The 19,280-nt window shown below is 46.6% G+C and overlaps 1 pseudogene; it reads left to right on the top strand.

The window, feature by feature from the left end:
- Positions 1-7,229: 7,229 nt before the first annotated feature.
- Positions 7,230-7,347, top strand: LOC124717643 (annotated as a pseudogene).
- The last annotated feature ends 11,933 nt before the right edge of the window (positions 7,348-19,280 follow it).

Genomic DNA, 19,280 nt, shown 5'->3' with positions numbered 1-19,280 from the left:
TTTCATAAACCGCCACAAGAAATAATCATATACACTTTGGGTCGGGTAACCTTGGAGACAGGTAATGTAAGGCTGAATCATTCGGCCCAGTGTGACCTTTGATTTAAAAATTCCCGCACTTCCAGATGCCAGTGTGGCGGTGCCCATCCTGTTGGTAAATGAAATCGTTCAAAAGGAAGTTGTCAAGCATGTACAGATATGTGCTTCCTGTAACAGTGTTATCGGCAAAGAAAAATGGACCGTACACCTTTTCTCATGAAACTGCACGAAATACATCAAATTTTGGAGAGTCCCTCTCATGTTGTACAACTTCATGTCGTTGTTCCGTACCTCATATTCTTACATTATCACGGTTCATATTTCCATTTAAATGGAATGTTGCCCCGTCACTAAACACTAAACGTGGAAGAAAACTGTCATCCTCCATCTTGGCAAGAACGAAATTACAGAACACACGTTTGTCACTTTCAAGAATAGCTCGCAGTAGCTGAATTTTGTACGGTTTCATGTGTAAACGTCGACGCAACATAAGCCAGACGGACGTCGGGGGCATGTTGAGCTGTCGAGCTGCACGGCGAAGGCATTTCTGCGGACTCCTTGTGAAACTATGGCGGATGCGTTCGCCATCTGTGCCAGACATTCGAGGACGCCTCGGCGATTTGCCTTTACACAGACAACCTGTTTCTCGAAATTGTTCATGCCATCGTCTAATGCTACCTAGTACAAAAGTTACGCTGGACAGTTATTACTGACCCGCACTGCGCAAAACGTAGAACACAAAACGGTTTCTCTTGCCCCGACACCATTTTTACTAGAAGTGAAGTGGGCGCACACTGCTGCCACCTAGCGGGAACCGTATAAAACCCGATAGTTTGCTCTTTCCAACAGTACGTTGTTCGTATCTCAAATAACACAATAGTTATGATTCTTTTTGATACACCCGGTACTAAGTTTCTTTTTATTTATTAAGACTATAGGTTCATAAGCTGAAAGTTACGTGGAGGAAATGGCTTTCATCGGGACAGTTTCATTGATTTGCAGTCTGACCTACCCTACAAGTATCTACGCTTTGATTTTGTCTCGCGGGTGGTGCTGAACGAACAGAAAAGTGAAAAACTTGTCATTCTAAAAATATTTCCAGATCGACGATATGCTCTTCATAGAAATGCATAGAACGGTGTGTTTCTGCGGTAAAATAATAATGAAAACCCCGTTGGCCGCGTTAGTTCTATTTTTCATCGACGAGTGGCGCTTCAGTGGAGCGCGCTGTTCGCATAATGACGTCATACTAACAGCATTATATGTTAACAATTCCACTGAGTGGAACATGTGCGTCATGACGCTCGACAGCCAATCGCTCTCCGTTTAAATGATGACGGGGCGTAGCAGTGCTACTCTAAACAAAGACTATCAGCGGAAATTCAACCGATGCGCGTTACGGAATATACAGCGTTCTCCACAAATCGCTTCAGCTGCACTGTGCCTGCTTTCGTGGGTGTCGAAAAAGCCTACGACCGAGCGTGGAAGGACAAACTGGTAGCCAAGCTTCACGCCTTAGAATCGATACCGGACTAGCTCCATCTATGCCCAAGATAAACGGACAGTGTTCCAGTGCGCTGCAATTACAAGAGTGCTTACCACAAGGGCCCGTCCTCACGCCAATGCATTTATAGACATCGCGTTATTAACAAGCAGTAGACGCATTACCGCGGCAATACGGTCCCTACAGAAGCAGTTGAACATCACAGAACAATGGGAAAGGGCAATTCACTTCACCAAGTGACGACCTGACCTTCGTGACAGCCTCGCTATAAACAGCGTTCTAGTCTCTTCGACGGATCATATCCATTATTTGCGGGTCACAATTGGTAAAAAATTACTGTTCAAGGAACATGTCACGGCTAAAAAGGCTACAACGTTACGCCTGATTTACTTATTGTACCTTCTCCTGCCAGCTCTCGTATATCTGTTAGAACAAAACGTAAGCTGTACCGGGCAACGGTCCTACTCTCCGTATTGCTCACATCGAAAATGTTTTGCATCACCCGGGGTCCCAGAACTCCTGAAGATAGACGTTGACTGTGGATATTGCGTCACAGACACAGTCCCTTGTTCAGAGATGCCACTAAACCCGCCCAAAGATGTAAACCACTATGCATGAGCAGTGCTTATTAGAACTAGGGGTCCGGCAGCCGATCAGTTCCAGTCATTCCACCAGGAAGGAGGTACACGGCTCGTGTTGTCTGTACTTCAACCATGCCTAGACGGTCAATACAGCGGTTCGATCGCGTCTGCATTGTTACTTCCTGCCAGGAAGAGCTCTCAAGAAGGGAATTGTCCAGGGGTCACGGAGTAAAACAAAGCGATGTTGTTCGGACATGGAGGAGATACAGGGAGACTGGAACTGTCGATGACATGCCTCGCTCAGGCCGCCCAAGGGCTACTACTACAGTGGATGACCGCTACCTACGGATAATGGCTCCGAGGAATCCTGACAGCAACGCCACCGTGTTGAATAATGCTTTTCGTGCAGCCACAGGACTTCGTGTTACGACTCAAACTGTGCGCAATAGGCTGCGTGATGCGAAACTTCACTCCCGACGTCCATGGCGAGGTCCATCTTTGCAGTCACGACACCATGAAGCGCGGTACAGATGGGCCCAACAAAATGCCGAATGTACCACTCAGGATTGGCATCACGAGTGTCGCTTATGCCTTCAACCAGACAATCGTCGGAGACTGAACGCCTTAGACACACTATCCAGCGAGTCCAGAAAGTGGAGGGTCCCTGCTGATTTGGGGTGGCATTATGTGTGGCTGACGTACGCCGCTGGTGGTCATGGAAGGCGCCGTAACGGCTGTACGGTACGTAAATGCCGTCCTCCGACTGATTGTGCAATCATATCGGCAGCATATTGGCGAGGCATTCGTCTTCATGGACGACAATTCCCTCCTCCATCTCGCACATCTTGTGAGTGACCCTTCAGGATAATGACATCGCTCGATCAGAGTGGCCAGCATGTTCTCCAGACATGAACCTGCCTCGGTTAGATTCAAAAGGGCTGTTTATGGACGACGTGATCCATCAACCACTCTGAATCGCCGTTGAGTAGTGGGACAATCTGGACCAACAGTACCTTGATGAACCTGTGGATAGTATGCTACGACGAATACAGGCATGCACCAGTGTAAGAGGACGTGCTACTGGGTATTAGAGGTTCTGGTGTGTAGAGCACTCTGGACCAACACCTCAGAAGGTCTCGCTGCATGGTGGTACAACATGCAATGTGTGGTTTTCATGAGCAATGAAAAGGTCGGAAATGATGTTTATGTTGATCTCTCTTCCAATTTTCTGCGCAGGTTCCGGAACTCTCGGAACCGAGGTGATGCCAAACTTTTTTTGATGTGTGTATATGGCAGCTCTTGCTGGGACACCACAAGCAACACGAACGTTATGCAGCTACAGGTGTTCCAAAATCGCTCTCTTCGGCTGACTCTTAAATCCCTTCGGTGGGCCCCGTCGAGGCACCTCCAACAAGAACTTGACATAGGACACTATGAGGAAGACAACCATTGAAGACCTCTGGTCGACCTACCGCCATTTGGACTACGTCGGATCTGTTGAGCCCCCACCCCCACCCCACCCCACCCCACCCCCCACCCCAACGTTGGCATCGGATTAGGATTACACGGGCCATCATCGAAGCTCCTCAGCCACCAGCAGAAAAGTGTAGAAACCACACTCACAGTAGGGCTCATCGATCCAGAGTCTGCAGTTCTTGTTACAAGGAATTTTTTTTTTTTTTTTTGAAGTTTGTGGTAAGTTCCCGTGGGACCAAACTGCCGAGGTCATCGGTTCCTAGGCTTACACATTACATAATCTAATTTAAACTAACTTACCCTGAGGACAACACGCACACTCATGCCCGAGGGAGGACTCGAACCTCCGACGGGGCGCCTCAGAACGGGCGGCTCTTACAAAGCAATAAACAGAACAATACCCATTTACCCTTTTATCCAGAAAGTCCACCCGCACAGTGATAGCTCTTCTCTTACACACACACACACACAAACACACAGGAGCATTTTTGTGGAATCAGCAATGTAATTATCGTATCAGTTTTCTTATTACTGATTCTTCGCGTTTTCCGGTTTGATGAACAGCCACCTTTCTGGTTAGCTTAACATATCACAGCCGTGTATCTTTCCCGGCGTATTGATTGATCCATCATATTTCGGGCTTGCAGCCAGATCACGTTGACATCTTGGCACGCTATTTCGGCTAACAAACACGCAGCCATCTTCAGGCTGAAGATGGCTGCATGTTTGTTAGCCGAAATATCGTGCCAAGATGTCAACGTGATCCGGCTGCAAGCCCGAAATATGATGGACCATATCACAGCCGGTTTATTTGCGAAATATCAGTAGAGTTTCGGGTCCCTGACTGAGAATTGGCAGTAGTTGGTGCAACTATGTCACAGAAGGTCGTTTGATGTCTGTAAGAGTAGTAAAGATGCATAGGAAAGCACTTCGAGCAATAAAGTCACTGTTGCAAGTACGTATTAACAGCGGACGCGGCATCATGTAAAGACGATTTTTGCACCGAAAGACCAAAAAAGTGCGGCTTGCCGTTTCTTTTGTACATCGGTTGCGTCGGTAATACGGGAGCGCTCTCCCGTAATCTTTTGGTTAGCTAAACATTCCGCCGGAACAGCGATGTGGATTTGGATGTTGTGCCCCGGGTCTGCACTGCACTAGTCCTGCCTCTGTCAGCTGCAGGTACCAGGGAGGCAGACAGGAGAGTTCCGCGGACCAATTACCAGGTCGGGCGGCGATAAAGGGACGACTGCACCCCAAACGTACCGTCACTAACCAAGTCCGGATGAGTGAACCTCACCACGGGAAGGAAGGCTTGCTCATCAAATCTACCACATTCTCCTGCTGTTTATTTCTGCGTCTTACAGTTATCTCCACAGGTAAAAATAAAAAATATATCAGAAGACAATAGCCCGTGTACTCTGTTATACGGTGGCGTTCAAGTAAGCAAGTAACACGTATTTTCTCGATTAGTTTCGGTTGAAAAAATGCGGAATTGCTTGTGGGGGAGCCTGCAATACTCCCGCTTGAGCCCCTATAGTTTTACGAAGATCCAATAGGTGGCAGCATTATACGTACTCTTCAAAGTGGTGTCTGTAACGAAGGTACGTTGTAAGCAGACAGCTGTCATCGAATTTAGTTTGTGTTGGTGCAAAACCAGAGCATCGCAGATATTCATGGACGGTTGCAGAATGTCTTTGAAGACGTGGCAGTGAACAAAAGCACAGTGAATCGTTGGGCGAGGCGTCTGCCATCGTCGCAAAAAGGTCGCGCAAACCTGTCCCATCTCCCGCGTGTCAGCCAGGCGCACACATATCTGCAATGTTGGAACGTGCGGACACTCTCATTCGCGGTGATTGAAGGATCACAATCAAACACCTCGCTGCTGAACTGGACGGCTCTGTTGGTAGTGGTGACACACTCGTCCACCAGTACTCAAAGGTGTGCACCCAAAGGGTTCCTCGTCACCTAACAGAAGACCATAAAGAGCAACGAATAATCATCTGTGCGGAACTGCCTGCGCGTTACGAGGCTGAGCTTGACAATTTTTTCTCGATCGTCGTCACAGGCGATGAAACATGGGTTTATCACTTCGAATTGGAAACGAAACGGCCGTACCCTCACGGCGACGTTCTTCTGATACTCAACCTGCAGGAAACTGAAGAAACGATTTAAGCGTCTTCGTAGTCACAAAACTGCTTACGAACTTCCCAATGACAACGCAGGGCCCCACTCAAGGCAGCGCACCCGAGGGGAGCTCGGAAAACTTCACTGGAGTGTTCTTCCTCACCCACCGTACAGCCTGGATCACGCACTTTCCGACTTCCATCTGTTTGGCCCAATGAAGTATGCACTCCGCGCGAAGCAGTACATGGATGATGGAGACGTTACTGATGCAGCGAGACATCAGCTCCGACATCGACCAGTAGAGTGGTACCATACCGGCGTACTGGCTGTCCCAGTAAAGTGACGTAAGGCTGTCGGATTGAACGGATATTGAAAAACAAGATTTCATATCAAAAAGAGTGGGGGATAATATGCTGTATTGAAATCCTCAATAAAATCAACCTGCTTTCAGGAAAAAAAATGTGTTGCATTACTTATTGAATGCCCCTCGAATCTTTGCATAGTCCTGGTGTTTCGTTAATATTCATTAGAGCAAACATATTATAACAAACCATCACCTTGATACACAAGTCCGCCCCGATAGTTGAGTGGTAAGCGCGCCAGTCTGCCACGCCAAGGGTCGTAGATTTTCTCCGCTCAGGGACTGGTTGTTGTGTTGTCCTCATGATCATTTCATCATCATCAGTGGAAGGTAACGGGAAACCACCACTGGAACCACTTCCCTGGACGCTAATGCGGTGGACCTCTCTGACGAGTATTCCCCCATGAAAAGATCTGCCGTAAGGCAGAACAAAATGGTTTAAATGGCTCTAATCACTATGGCACTTAACATCTGAGGTCTTCAGTCCCCTAGATTTAGAACTAATTAAACCTAACTAACCTAAGGACATCACTCACATCCATGCTCGAGGCAGGATTCGAACCTGCGACCGTTGCAGCAGCGCTGACTGAAGTTCCTAGAACCGCTCGGCCACAGCGGCCGGCAAGGCAGAAATAATTTGATACACAAAGGGGTAAAAAAATGTGCCAAAAGCGTTCGCTCGGAGCGCCAATCGTGAACGCCTGTAAAACAGAAATGAGTAGTTTGGAAGCAGTAGATACGCGAGTACAGGTATCGATTGAAACAACAAATTTTCTGCTGCCAGACACGAAACAGAAATGAACCAGACTGGAGGCAGTAGATATGCTAGTACAGGTATCGATTGAGGCAACAAATTTTCTGTTACCAGACACGAGTTATTTCATTTCCTATACGCGTTTCTGAAGTTTAAACTTGCATCATCACATGGATTTATGTGCATTAATAAGGCTTGTAACTGTTGTGTTGCGACTTCGCGGTAATCTGTGCGACTGTCTAGTAGAAGAAGAGGAAAACCAAATACTATTTTAGTATATGGCTGACAGTTTTGTAGAGGGTTTTTGGAAAGAGGAACGAAAATATAAATGTAAATGTAAATATACATCTCGTGGTCACAGGGCCCTTTTGCTTTCGTGATGATGTATGTGGCAACGGCCTTGCCGCAGTGGATACACCGGTTCCCGTCAGATCACCGAAATTAAGCGCTGTCGGGCGTGGCCGGCACCTGGATGGGTGACCATCCGGGACGCCATGCACTGTTGCCATTTTTCGTGGTGCGCTCAGCTTCGTGATGCCAATTGAGGAGCTACTCGACCGAACAGTAGCGGCTCCGGTCAAAGAAAACCATCATCACGACCGGGAGAGCGGTGTGCCGACCACACGCCCCTCCTACCCGCGCCCTCAGCTGAGGATGACACGGAGGTCGGATGGTCCCGATGGGCCACTTGTGGCCTGAAGACGGAGTGCTTGCTTACGTATGATGTATGTGATGTAACACGACTGAATGATGGTTTAATCCTCTGAAACAGGTAGCGGAAGTATAAATTGCGTGTAGTAACAGAAACGTTGTTGTTTCAGTCGATACCTATAGCAGTCACGTCAAAAGTTGACCAAAAATGTTCGCATTTAAAGTTAAAACAGACAATTAATGATGGACGTAGTTCAGTCAACACCAAAAAAAGTGTAATCTGATATACCCTCCGCCGCCCACCGCAAGGTAATGTGCAGAATACGCATCTAAACTGCTGAGTGCAGAAACGTAGAGATAAAAGTAATTATGGAAGTGGCAAAAGGAGATAAGAAGCGAAAAAATGGGATAGTAATAAAGTCAGTTTAAGGAGGTGGGCAGATAGTCGAAACCGTTGTGCAGGTAGAGAGAGAATTTTGTTGCTTGTGTAGTGGCTAAAGGGGTCGGTTCATCGCGCAGATTGCTCAGGTCGTTAGGGCCTGCTTTGTGGCTCTTTTCCAGATTTCTTTCAACACCTCGTCTGGCGACCTCAGCCCGATAACGTCCCGCGTCCAGAACAATAGAGGCGAAGATGCGCCCGTGGCGAAGGCGCTGGGCGCTATCGCAGACTGCGCCATTATTTCTGGGTAAGGCACCTCCCGCGCCGTGCGCAGATAAGGCAGTGAGCGCGCTATCCGGGAGTTTGAGGAAATGCGTTGTCGGCGCTATCAGAGTTTGAGGAAACCGCAACAGTACGCGGGGAGTCGGGTTTTCGGGGGCGGCCGACTGCAACCTGCGCTGGGTCATGAGTAGGCGTCGTGCGAGCGAGGGTACCGCCCCCACACCGTGACGTCACACCACTCCACAGAGTCGCGCGCCACACATCGCGGCTTCCTGTCCACCATCATCTTCTACAACTCAATGTCAAATCGAATACCTTTCAGCTGTCTAATTTCCAAACTGTTATGTTATTGGGATACCAGTTTCGGCGATATATTTCGTCATCTTCAGGCCCCCTGACCGACGTGTAGGAAGATTCCAACCTCGGTTCCGGTCAGAATTGGCGCCAGCATTCAATGACTGATACGTGCACATTTCTGCCTGATACACCGATCATTTGACATTATCTCTAACCGGATCACAACATTGTTATTAATTTAAATTATGACTGGAGTAATCTTTCTTTCTTGAAATCCCATGGACCGAAGGCGACGTTGTTTCCAGGAACACTACTGAGAAAATTTAGGGACCCTGCACCTGAATCTGGCTGCAGAAGGATCCTACTGCTGTCAACGTAAACTTCGCATAAGGACCGCGAATACAAGGCTCGCTCTATCTGCCGTTGGAACAGGAAAGTAAACAACTGGTAATGGTACAGTTCAAAAAATGGCTCAAATGGCTCTGAGCACTATGGGACTTAACATCTATGGTCATCAGTCCCCCAGAACTTAGAACTACTTAAACCTAAAAAACCGAAGTACATCACACAACACCCAGTCATCACGAGGCAGAGAAATTCCCTGACCCAGCCGGGAATCGAACCCGGGAACCCGGGCGTGGGAAGCGAGAACTCTACCGCACGACCACGAGCTGCGGACTAATGGTACAGTTACCCTCCACCACGCACCGTACGGTCACCTGTGGAGTATTTATGTAGATGTAGGTGTAGAAATGATTTTTCTGTGTTTTGAACATGGCTGTGATCAGCAACCGTAATTAATTACAATGTCACAAATTTCGAGCGAACCGGTAGCAAACAGAATTTAAAATTCTTTAACTAGTTTTCAACGCCAACTAGCGGCGCCTTCTTCAGAAGAAACTGTTACCTTACCTAACAATATCACAGGAAGGTACATTAATAGCGGGTACGCATTAGAACAAACAATTTTTACAGATTAAATTGCATAAAAATAGTCACATGTGGTTAAAAGGAAATTTGAGCGACATCGCTCTAGTCAAAACATTAAAACCACAATTAAAACATTTTCGACCTGAATACATAACAGGTATAGTAAAAATTTTAAAACAATATATATAAATACGCCACTATCGGTACTACAGTGATATTGGGCAGGAGTGAGAAATAGCGACTGCGCGAGGCAGCCGCAGCAAATGGCGACGTGAACGTGATACAGCTAGCACCATCTAGTAGCAGAATTTACAGAGGTTTAACAACATCTATACGATATTAATATAATAGCGATTGACAAATTAACAGGATGTAAATCATAAAAGCAATGGGGAGAAAAACAGTATTTAAGAGCCTAACAGAGATGCGTATAACCAACATTAGCTATCAGACATCTTTAAGCGGCTGGTCCCAGCGGAGGTTCGAGTTCTCCCTCGGGCATGGGTGTCTGGGTTTGTCCTTAGGTTAAGTAGTGTGTAAGCTTAGGGACTGATGACCTTAGCAGTTAAGTCCCATAAGATTTCACACACGTTTGAACATTGTGAACATCTTTAAGTAACGGCTTTAAGCCATCGAAAAATTTTTTATTTTGCGGCTGCAATTGCTTACGGCCCGCTCGCACAGTCGCTGTTACTCACTCGTGTACTATACCATTGTAGTGCCCATAGTGGCATATTTATATATTGTTTTAAAATTTTCACTATAGCTGTTATGTATTCAGGTGGAAAAAGTTTTAATTGTGGTTTTAATGTTTTGACTAGAGCGATGTCGCTCAAATTTCCTTTTAACCAGGCGTCAGTATTTTTACGCAATTTAATCTGTAAAAATTGCTTGTTCTAATGGCTACTTGCTATTAATGTACCTTCCTGTGATATTGTTAGGTAATGCAACAGTTTCTTCTGAAGAAGGCGCAGCTAGTTGGCGTTGAAAACTAGTTAAAGAATTTTAAATTCTATTTGCAACCGGTTGGCTGGAAATTTGTGACATCGTGATTTCTCTGTGCGGAAAATCAGCTCTTATAAGGACGAAATTTTAATCATCCCACAGGTACGAAAGTAACGAAACGTCAGCGTAATAGCGCTCGGTCAGGGTGTTCACAGTGCAACGCTTTCCACCTCCGTCAGCGCATTTGAGGTTAACTGGTTAACTGACAGTAACTGTGTGTAGCCGCCGCGATTCTCAGCTGTAACCCTATTACTCTCGACATTCACCCGGGAATTCCATCAGCGATAGACAGGGCAGCGGACGTGAGTCGTCGGCGGCAATGCGTCGATGGCGTCGGACGCGCGATTCACACTGCCAGCGCCCACCCAAACTGGAATCAGCGCCGTTACGTCACAAATTGCACGTCACTCGTTTCGGATCGCATTTTGCGGAATGAGCGTTTGCGGAATGAACTTATCAGCGTTTCTGGAAACCCCGTAACGGGTGAAGCGGCGCGAAATCGATACGGGGGCTGCAGCAGTTCCGCCTGCCGGACGCAGCGGGCCCGCTTGCGCTGCGGTGGCGTCGTGTGTTGACACGTCAGCGCAGCACTCCAGCCGTGCGTGGGCCGAAAGCGTGCGTTGCAAACAGTGTTATGTCTATCCTGCAGAAGTGTGCCTGATACATGCAGTACTGTTATACTGTGCTTATGCCCGCATCGGAGGATACACACACAGCGTCGCTTGTCCTTATGGGAACTGGTTTTTCTTGTTCCATCGCTACCTGCTGTTTGCTTTCGTGCCTATGTAACTTACTTTTCTAACAATTAAAACTTCTGCACCAATAAGAACAGCAAATTCAGTAGTCGCGTGGCGTGACTGGCTGGGAGACACTGTGCGATGTCGAAACCCCTGGTGCAAGTGTTACAACTTCTAACAACCCTACCACAACAAAGGTCAAAAATTAATTATGATTGTATTGTTTCTCACGCTGCTAAATATTGCATTTTCGGGCAACAACAAAGTTGTATTCTGTGGCAGGTGTCATTAGAGCACAGTTAATAAAAGTCATTTCTTGAAATAGTGGATAAACAAGGCACTCATCTTTTCGTGTTTCCCACGCTGGTCTCGTTGTGAACTCACGGCTCAATCGTCGAAAATCTAGGTAGTGATGATTCCAAGCTCGGATGAAAACAGACCTAGGTGTTATTCTGCGATATTCAAAAGTTGTATAGATGCGTTTCATAAACCATTCTTGAAGATTAAACTTTTGCAAGTTAGCACAATGGTGATGTAAAAAAGTAATCAGCACTCCGAATTTAAGTTACACTTCTTTTTTATTACTTTTGTTGTAGTATCACGTAACTCGTTCTAAAACATGACTTCTCAATGTAAAACATTGAAAATATCTTCCTCACTGTTAAAGTTCACATTTCATAAACTGACTACAATTTGCGTCTTTTTAACATGACGACCACAGCTTGACTCTCTAATAACAGCTTACGCGCCCAAAAATCAGAGTAAAAAGTACGTCAAAGATCATAGTGACAAAAGAAAGAATACACATAAGAATAATACCATTGCAATATATACATATCGATGTATCGAAGTACCTGTACATTAATGAAATCAAATCTGAATGTTTTCACAGAAATATGTTAACTATTTTACAGAAACACAGTAGAATATTGCCGGTATCGAGAGGTTGAGCTGAGGTGCCGTAATGATTACGTAATTCAAGTACCATTACAAACTGGACGCCTCTTTGGCGACTTGCGTGCCCCTAACCTACCCCACTTATCCGAGCGGAGAAAGGACACCTGCAGTTGAACTTTATAAAAGACGTCATATTTACGCCAGTGACTGTAACACTTTCTTTATTTCACGATTGCAATTTCGGCCTTAGGCCATTATCGAGTGAAGGTGTTATGGCTATTAGGCCATGTCAACCTAAAATGATATGACACATTTATATGTCGTTGTCATTACTATTAAGTATACACGACATATAAATGTGTCAGTCATTTTAGGTTGGCATGGCCTAATAGGCATAACATCTTCACTCGATAATGGCCTAAGGCCGAAATTGCAATCGTGAAATAAAGAAAAAGTTACAGTCACTGGCGTAAAAAGCCCGCATCTCGTGATCGTGCGGTAGCGTTCTCGCTTCCCACGCCCGGGTTCCCGGGTTCGATTCCCGGTGGGGTCAGGGATTTTCTCTGCCTCGTGATGGCTGGGTGTTGTGTGCTGTCCTTAGGTTAGTTAGGTTTAAGTAGTTCTAAGTTCTAGGGGACTGATGACCAAAGATCTTAAGTCCCATAGTGCTCAGAGCCATTTGAACCATTTTTTGAACTGGCGTAAATATGTCTTTTATAAATTTCTACATGACTGTGAATCCCAGGAAAAATATCCTACATTTTAACGTGAAATCCGAACCACGTTTTATTCGCAGAATACTTAGAAGATGCAACAAACGCATTAGAGAGACTACCTGGACTTCGCTTCTCCATGCTCTGATAGGGTACTGCTGTGCGGAGTGGGATCCTTACCAGATAGAATTGAAAGGGATATCGAAAAAGTTCAAACAAGGGCAGCTCGGTTTTGGTGTCGAGAAACAGGAGAGCAAGTGTTACGAATATCATAGGCAAGTTGCGATGGGAGTCACTAAAACAAATGCGTTTTTCGGTGCGGCGAGATCTTTTTACGGAACTTCAATCTCTAACTTTCTCCTCCGAAAGCGAGAATATTTTGTTGATGCCCGCCTAAGTACGGAGTAATGATCATCGTAATAAAGTAAAAGATTTAGGTGTTCGATTTTTCCGCGCGCTGTTCGACAATCGTATGGTAGGGAAGTAGCGTAAAAGTGGTTCGATCAATCCTGTGTCAGACAGTTAAGTGTGAACTGCAGAGTAATCATATAAGATGTAGAAGTGTCGTTTCTGACACATCTTCACATTAGTGAGAGGTGATTTTTTATGTTTGCCATATATTTGTCATGTGTAAAGTCACGTATACCATGTGATGTTGCCGTTGTAAAAGTTTTTTTACCACTGTCAGGATGGTCTATGACCGAAACTGCTTGTCAATAAATAATTTTATAAGACAGTACTGTGTCACCACGCATTTTTCCAATAATATATTTATTTTCACACTTCAGCGTTGTATAAGTTGACAGTTACAAATTCAGTGCTGCCTTAATCACCGTCATTAGGTTTCCCAATTACTCGCGTACAGACAACGTTCTCAGAAGAGGTGCAAGATCGCACTGGTCCACTCACTACAAGAGACAAATTCAGACAGCTTGTACATCTCTGCCGGCCGTGGTGGCAGAGCGGTACTAGGCGCTTCAGTCCGGAACCGCGCTGCTGCTACGGTCGCAGGTTCGAATCCTGGCTGGGGCATGGATGTGTGTGATGTCCTTAGGTTAGTTAGGTTTAACTAGTTCTAAGTCTAGGGGACTGATGACCGCAGATGTTAAGTCCCATAGTGCTTAGAGCCATCTGAACCATTTGTACATCTGTATTTGTTATAAGTTACAGTTACATGAATAATGGCAGCAGGAAATGAGAACAAAACGGCGGTCTATTCTCGCGGTCGCTCATCGTCTGCTCCGTAAACGTTTGCTCTGACTGGCTCAACGCTAGTCAGCTCCCAACTAGGTGTAACAAACCGTGTTACTCTGATTTCCACTCATTCAGCATAAAATACACTACTGGCCATTAAAATTGCTACACCACGAGGATGACGTCCTACAGACGTGAAATTTAACCGACAGGAAGAAGATGCTGTGATATGCAAATGATTAGCTTTTCAGAGGATTCACACAAGGTAGGCGCCGGTGGCGACTCATACAACCTGCTGACATGAGAAAAGATTCCAATCGATTTCTCATAGACAGACAGTAGTTGACCGGCGTTGCCTGGTGAAACGTTGTTGTGATGCCTCGTGTTAGGAGGACAATGGCAGCCACGTCTCAATCCCTGAGTCAGCAGATGGGGACGTTTGCAAGACAACAACCATCTGCACGAACAGTTCGACGACGTTTGCAGCAGCATGGACTATCAGCTCGGAGGCCATGGCTGCAGTTACCCTAGACGCTACATCATAGACAGGAGCGCCTGCGATGGTGTACTCAATGACCAACCTGGGTGCACGAATGGCAAAATCGTCATTTTTTCGGATGAATCCAGGTTCTGTTTACAGCATCATTATGGTCGCATCAGTGTTTGGCGACATCGCGGTGAACGCACATTGGAAGCGTGTATTCGTCATCGCCATACTGGCATATCACCCGGCGTGATGGTATGGGGTGCCATTGGTGACGCGTCTCGGTCACCTCTTGTTCGCATTGACGGCAATTTGAACAGTGGACGTTACATTTAAGATGTGTTACGACCCGTGGTTCTACCCTTCATTCGATCCCTGCGAAACCCTACATTTCAGCAGGATAATGCAGGACCGCATGTTGCAGGTCCTGTACGGGCCTGTCTGGGTACAGAAAATGTTCGACTGCTGCCCTGGCCAGCACATTCTCCAGATCTCTCACCAATTGAAAACGTCTGGTCAATGGTGGCCGACCAACTGGCTCGTCACAATACGCCAGTGACTACTCTTGATGAACTGTGGTATCGTGTTGAATCTGCGTGGGCAGCTGTACCTGTACACGCCATCCAAGCTCTGTTTGACTGAATGCCCAGGCATATCATGGCCGTTATTACGGCCAGAGGTAGTTGTTCTGGGTACTGATTTCTCAAGATCTATGCACCCAAATTGCGTGAAAATGTAATCACATGTCAGTTCTAGTATAATATATTTATCCAATGAATACCCGTTATCATGTGTATTTCTTCTTGGTGTAGCAATTTTAATGGCCAGTAGTGTATAAAAAAATAAAAATGTTATATTTCTGTTAGTATAAAGGCAGACTGGAAAATTTGGAGCTCTCACCGATATTCGCTCCCATGATCCTTTGGTTTCCGGGCAAGACTGACCAGGATAGCAAATAATAAAATTCTACTTATTGTGTAAGTGGGATCACGTATCAGTACCACCTTATGGCATATCAATGGAGTGTAAAATTTCCATCTGATGCCAATAGCAGTCGCGTGGGATCTGGCTAGCCCAGTGGTGCACATCGACTGAGACACCCCTCCAGCTGCTCTGCACCTTGTCAACACGATATAGGACGGCCAGCGGCAGCCACTAAACCAATTGCACTTTGTGCCACTACCCTACGACAGTTTCATTTATGCTTCATCCTAGTTGACTTTGTGTTCCTGGCTGCCTTATTTGTAATGAGTCTTGACACTTCTACGAAGTCGTACACAACAGTTCAATGCTGTATTGTAGGAATACCACGCGATAAAATTTGTAGCTGAATCGAGGGTTTGTAGGGTGAGGAATTGAGTCCACAGAGCTGCCACCTATGGTAACAGCAACGACTCTAGGCCAGCTAAGGCTCAGGCCGAAATGGGCACAGCTGACACATGCGGGTGCGTCATTCCGTGCAGCTTCAATCCTGTGCCAGAGCCTATCTGTCGCAGTGGCTGGTGAGTGGTGGTGTGTTGGGAGACCTCTGAGTAACGTGATAGCGAAGCCAACGGTCCAACACCCTCTTTATCGAGGTATCTCATGACAGCACGCGCAACAAACTGTCCTGCATCACCTTGTTGAAAGATAACGTCACAGAGACCTCAAAGATATGTGACATGTACTAGCCTAAACACGTCAGAGACGTAAAACATACTGTCCGAATAAGCAGCTAAGTATGGAGGTATTTCGATGACGACTGCAGTCGCTCAACATTCGTTGTTTTTCGAGCCTCCACACTCAAATATGTCCATTGTGATGCCGAACACAAACTGGGACTCATCGTAAAGGACGATGCAGCGCCACTCCTGCACCAAGTATTGTCACTGGGTACATGACTCTCATCATGCAGTTCACTGCCGCGTCACAAGAAGCTACGACAATGGACGCTTCACGGTTCTGGCAGCTCTGGATGCTCTGTGATGCTGGCTGTCCCTGGTGATGCAGACAACAATGGACACTCGGCAGTCCCTCATGATGCAGACGAAAATGGACGCTCCATGGTGCTGGCAGTCCCTAGTGATCCAGATGACAGTGCGCACTCCACAGAGCTGGCAGTTTCTGGTGATGCAGCCAACAGCGGACGCTCTCCGGTGCTGGCATTCCCTCATGATGAAGATGACAATGGACACCCCACAGTGATGGCAGTCCCTGGTGATGCATACAAAAATGGACGCTCCACAGTGCTAGCTGTCCTTGGTGATGCAGACGACAATGGTCACACTGCAGTGCTGGCAGTCACTGGTGATGTAGATGACAATGGACACTGTGCGGTGCTGGCAGTGACTGGTGATACAGATGACAATGGACACCCCACGGTGCTGGCAGTCCCTGGTGACATAGATGACAGTGGACACTCCATGGTGTTGTCAGTCTCTGGTGATGCAGACGTTGTCGCACTATCCATGTCGGCACTTGTCTTATTGGAAACAAGCCAATTTCCGTAGTCAATGCACGTGATGGTGCTGAATGATCCTAGAAGTAGAGTGACAATTTGTCTGTCCTCTCAGGCGCTAGTCATGTGAGGATGTTCGCCTGGCAGTTTTGGGATCCCGTGTAATATGAGCATCAATATCAACGATACAGTGCATTCTCAGTGGGCCAAGATCCTGTCATTCTCGAATTCCCATGCGTTGTGGGAGATGAGCCAAGGTATGAGGCAATCTTCTCAAATGGCTGGCTCTGAGCACTATGCGATTTAACTCCTGAGGTCATCAGTCGCCTAGAACTTAGAACTAATTAAACCTAAGTAACCTAAGGACATCACACACATCCATGCCCGAGGCGGGATTCGAACCTGCGACCGTAGCGGTCGCTCGGCTCCAGACTGCAGCGCCTAGAACCGCACGGCCACTCCGGCCGGCTGGCAATCTTCTCACAAACAACTAATGTTCAAATATAGATGGCGTTACTTTTACCTAATTTGTGCGGCTACACTGAAATGCTAATCCAATAATTTTTACTGTTGTCCTTTGTCGCATTTCTCTTCACAGCGACTGCAGGTTTCGTTCATATTTTGAACATCTTCTGATGCTTTTTAGCTGCAGAGAGATGTGTCAGTTTTATGTGCTACCCCACTCGATATCATATGAAGCTTCCAGAAGCGCTAATCATTTGCAGAACACTTCATGCGAATTTGACGTTCCTTTCGAGCTCCCTTATAGTTGTTTCAGTTTTAATGCCAAGCAACATGATTGCTCAGTCAGGTTTATTGGTCGAAATACACCAAGAGACAATTTTTATTCACACCGACGTCCTCCCTCTTCCACGCCGAGAAACGTTCAGTTTGCCCTCCTTATACACCGATGAGTCAAAACATTATGATTACCTGTTTAAAAGCGTGTTGTTTCACTTTTGAAACACAGTACAAAAGATACTGTGCTTGGTATGGATTCTAAAAGTCCTTGAAAGGTGTCCAGAAGACGTCTACGCACAGGTTAAGTAATTCCCGCAAAATTACGGGACGGTGGTTTACTGCCACTTAGCTGACGCCCGATATGTGCTCCAAAGAGTAGAGATGATGCACATTTTCTGACCAAGACATCGATGTGGATTCACTATAATGCCCTTCAAACCACTGTTGCACGATTCTGATCTTGCAACACGGAGAATTATCCTACTGGAACATGTCATCGCCGTGGTCCTTGTTATACGAGAACTCGGAGAAGGAATGGCAGTATTCATTGCTGTCACGATGCCTTCGATTACCACCACAGATCCCGTGGAAGCCCAACCCAGTGTACCCCACAGCATAATTCTGTCCTCGACAGCCAACATCTGTGGCGCGGTGCATGTTTCGTGCAGCCACTCGCCTTGATGACGACGTGGAATGACCCTCCATCGACCTGCTATACCAGGAAACGCTATTCATTCGACAGGCGCCATTTTTGTATTGATCCACGGTGAAAACTCAGTGATGCTGCGCCCACTGCAATTACAACTGACGCTGTCGTTGGGTCAACATAGGAACAAACAGGAGTCATGTGATGAAGATCTCCGCCTTCTACAATGACCTTTAAAGAGTGTGCTGATAAGCACTCGCGCCTGCTCCAGCATTGTACTCTGCCGTCAGATCTGCCCCAGATCGCTGCCTATTATGGGTTACACAGGACCTCTACGTTTTCGTCCAATATCATACGGTCTACTCGTCATTTCACTAAGCAGTTTCCATAGGTGCTAACGACAGCAGTAATCCAACAGGCGACCAGCTTCGCCGTTTCAGAGATTCTCGTTTCCGGCCACAACAATGTGCCATTTCCAGAATGAGATCTTCACTCTGCAGCAGAGTGAGCGCTGATATGAAACTTCCTGGCAGATTAAAACTGTGTGCCGGACTCGAACTCGGGACCTTCGCCTTTCGCGGGCAAGTGCTCTACCATCTGAGCTAGAGATGGGTAGTTCGCGAATGAACGGGTGCAAAGGAACGGTTCACCAAGATGAACAAAATGACCGAGGAACGAATTCCAAGGAACAATCGGTTCATAGTTCACTTCGGTCGCGGCGGTCTACTTATAGTTCACTAGTGCACTTCGGTCGCGGCGGTCACTTCGGCAGTTCTCGTTCCAGCCTCGGTCGCTTGCTCGTCTCAGTCTCGGTCTCCCTCGGCCGCACTCGTCGTTCTTCGCATGACCACCTGTCTCAGTTCCACTGCCGACTGCTCCTAGTTAGTTCAGTATCCAGTTATTCGTTTCGTTCACTGCGTTCGCCCATTTTACATGCGCTCCAAACTGCTCTTGCACTGCCTGCGTATTCAGCGGCCACGACCGGTAATCAAAAAGTATTTTATAGTTACGTAAATTACATAAAAATTACGTTGTATGTAATAGGTAC

Source organism: Schistocerca piceifrons, chromosome 9 (genome assembly GCF_021461385.2).
Source record: "Schistocerca piceifrons isolate TAMUIC-IGC-003096 chromosome 9, iqSchPice1.1, whole genome shotgun sequence".
In the NCBI taxonomy this organism is placed as follows: Eukaryota; Metazoa; Arthropoda; class Insecta; order Orthoptera; family Acrididae; genus Schistocerca; species Schistocerca piceifrons.
The sequence above is the reverse complement of the archived record's forward strand: the minus strand, read 5'-3'. Positions and strand labels throughout refer to the sequence as shown.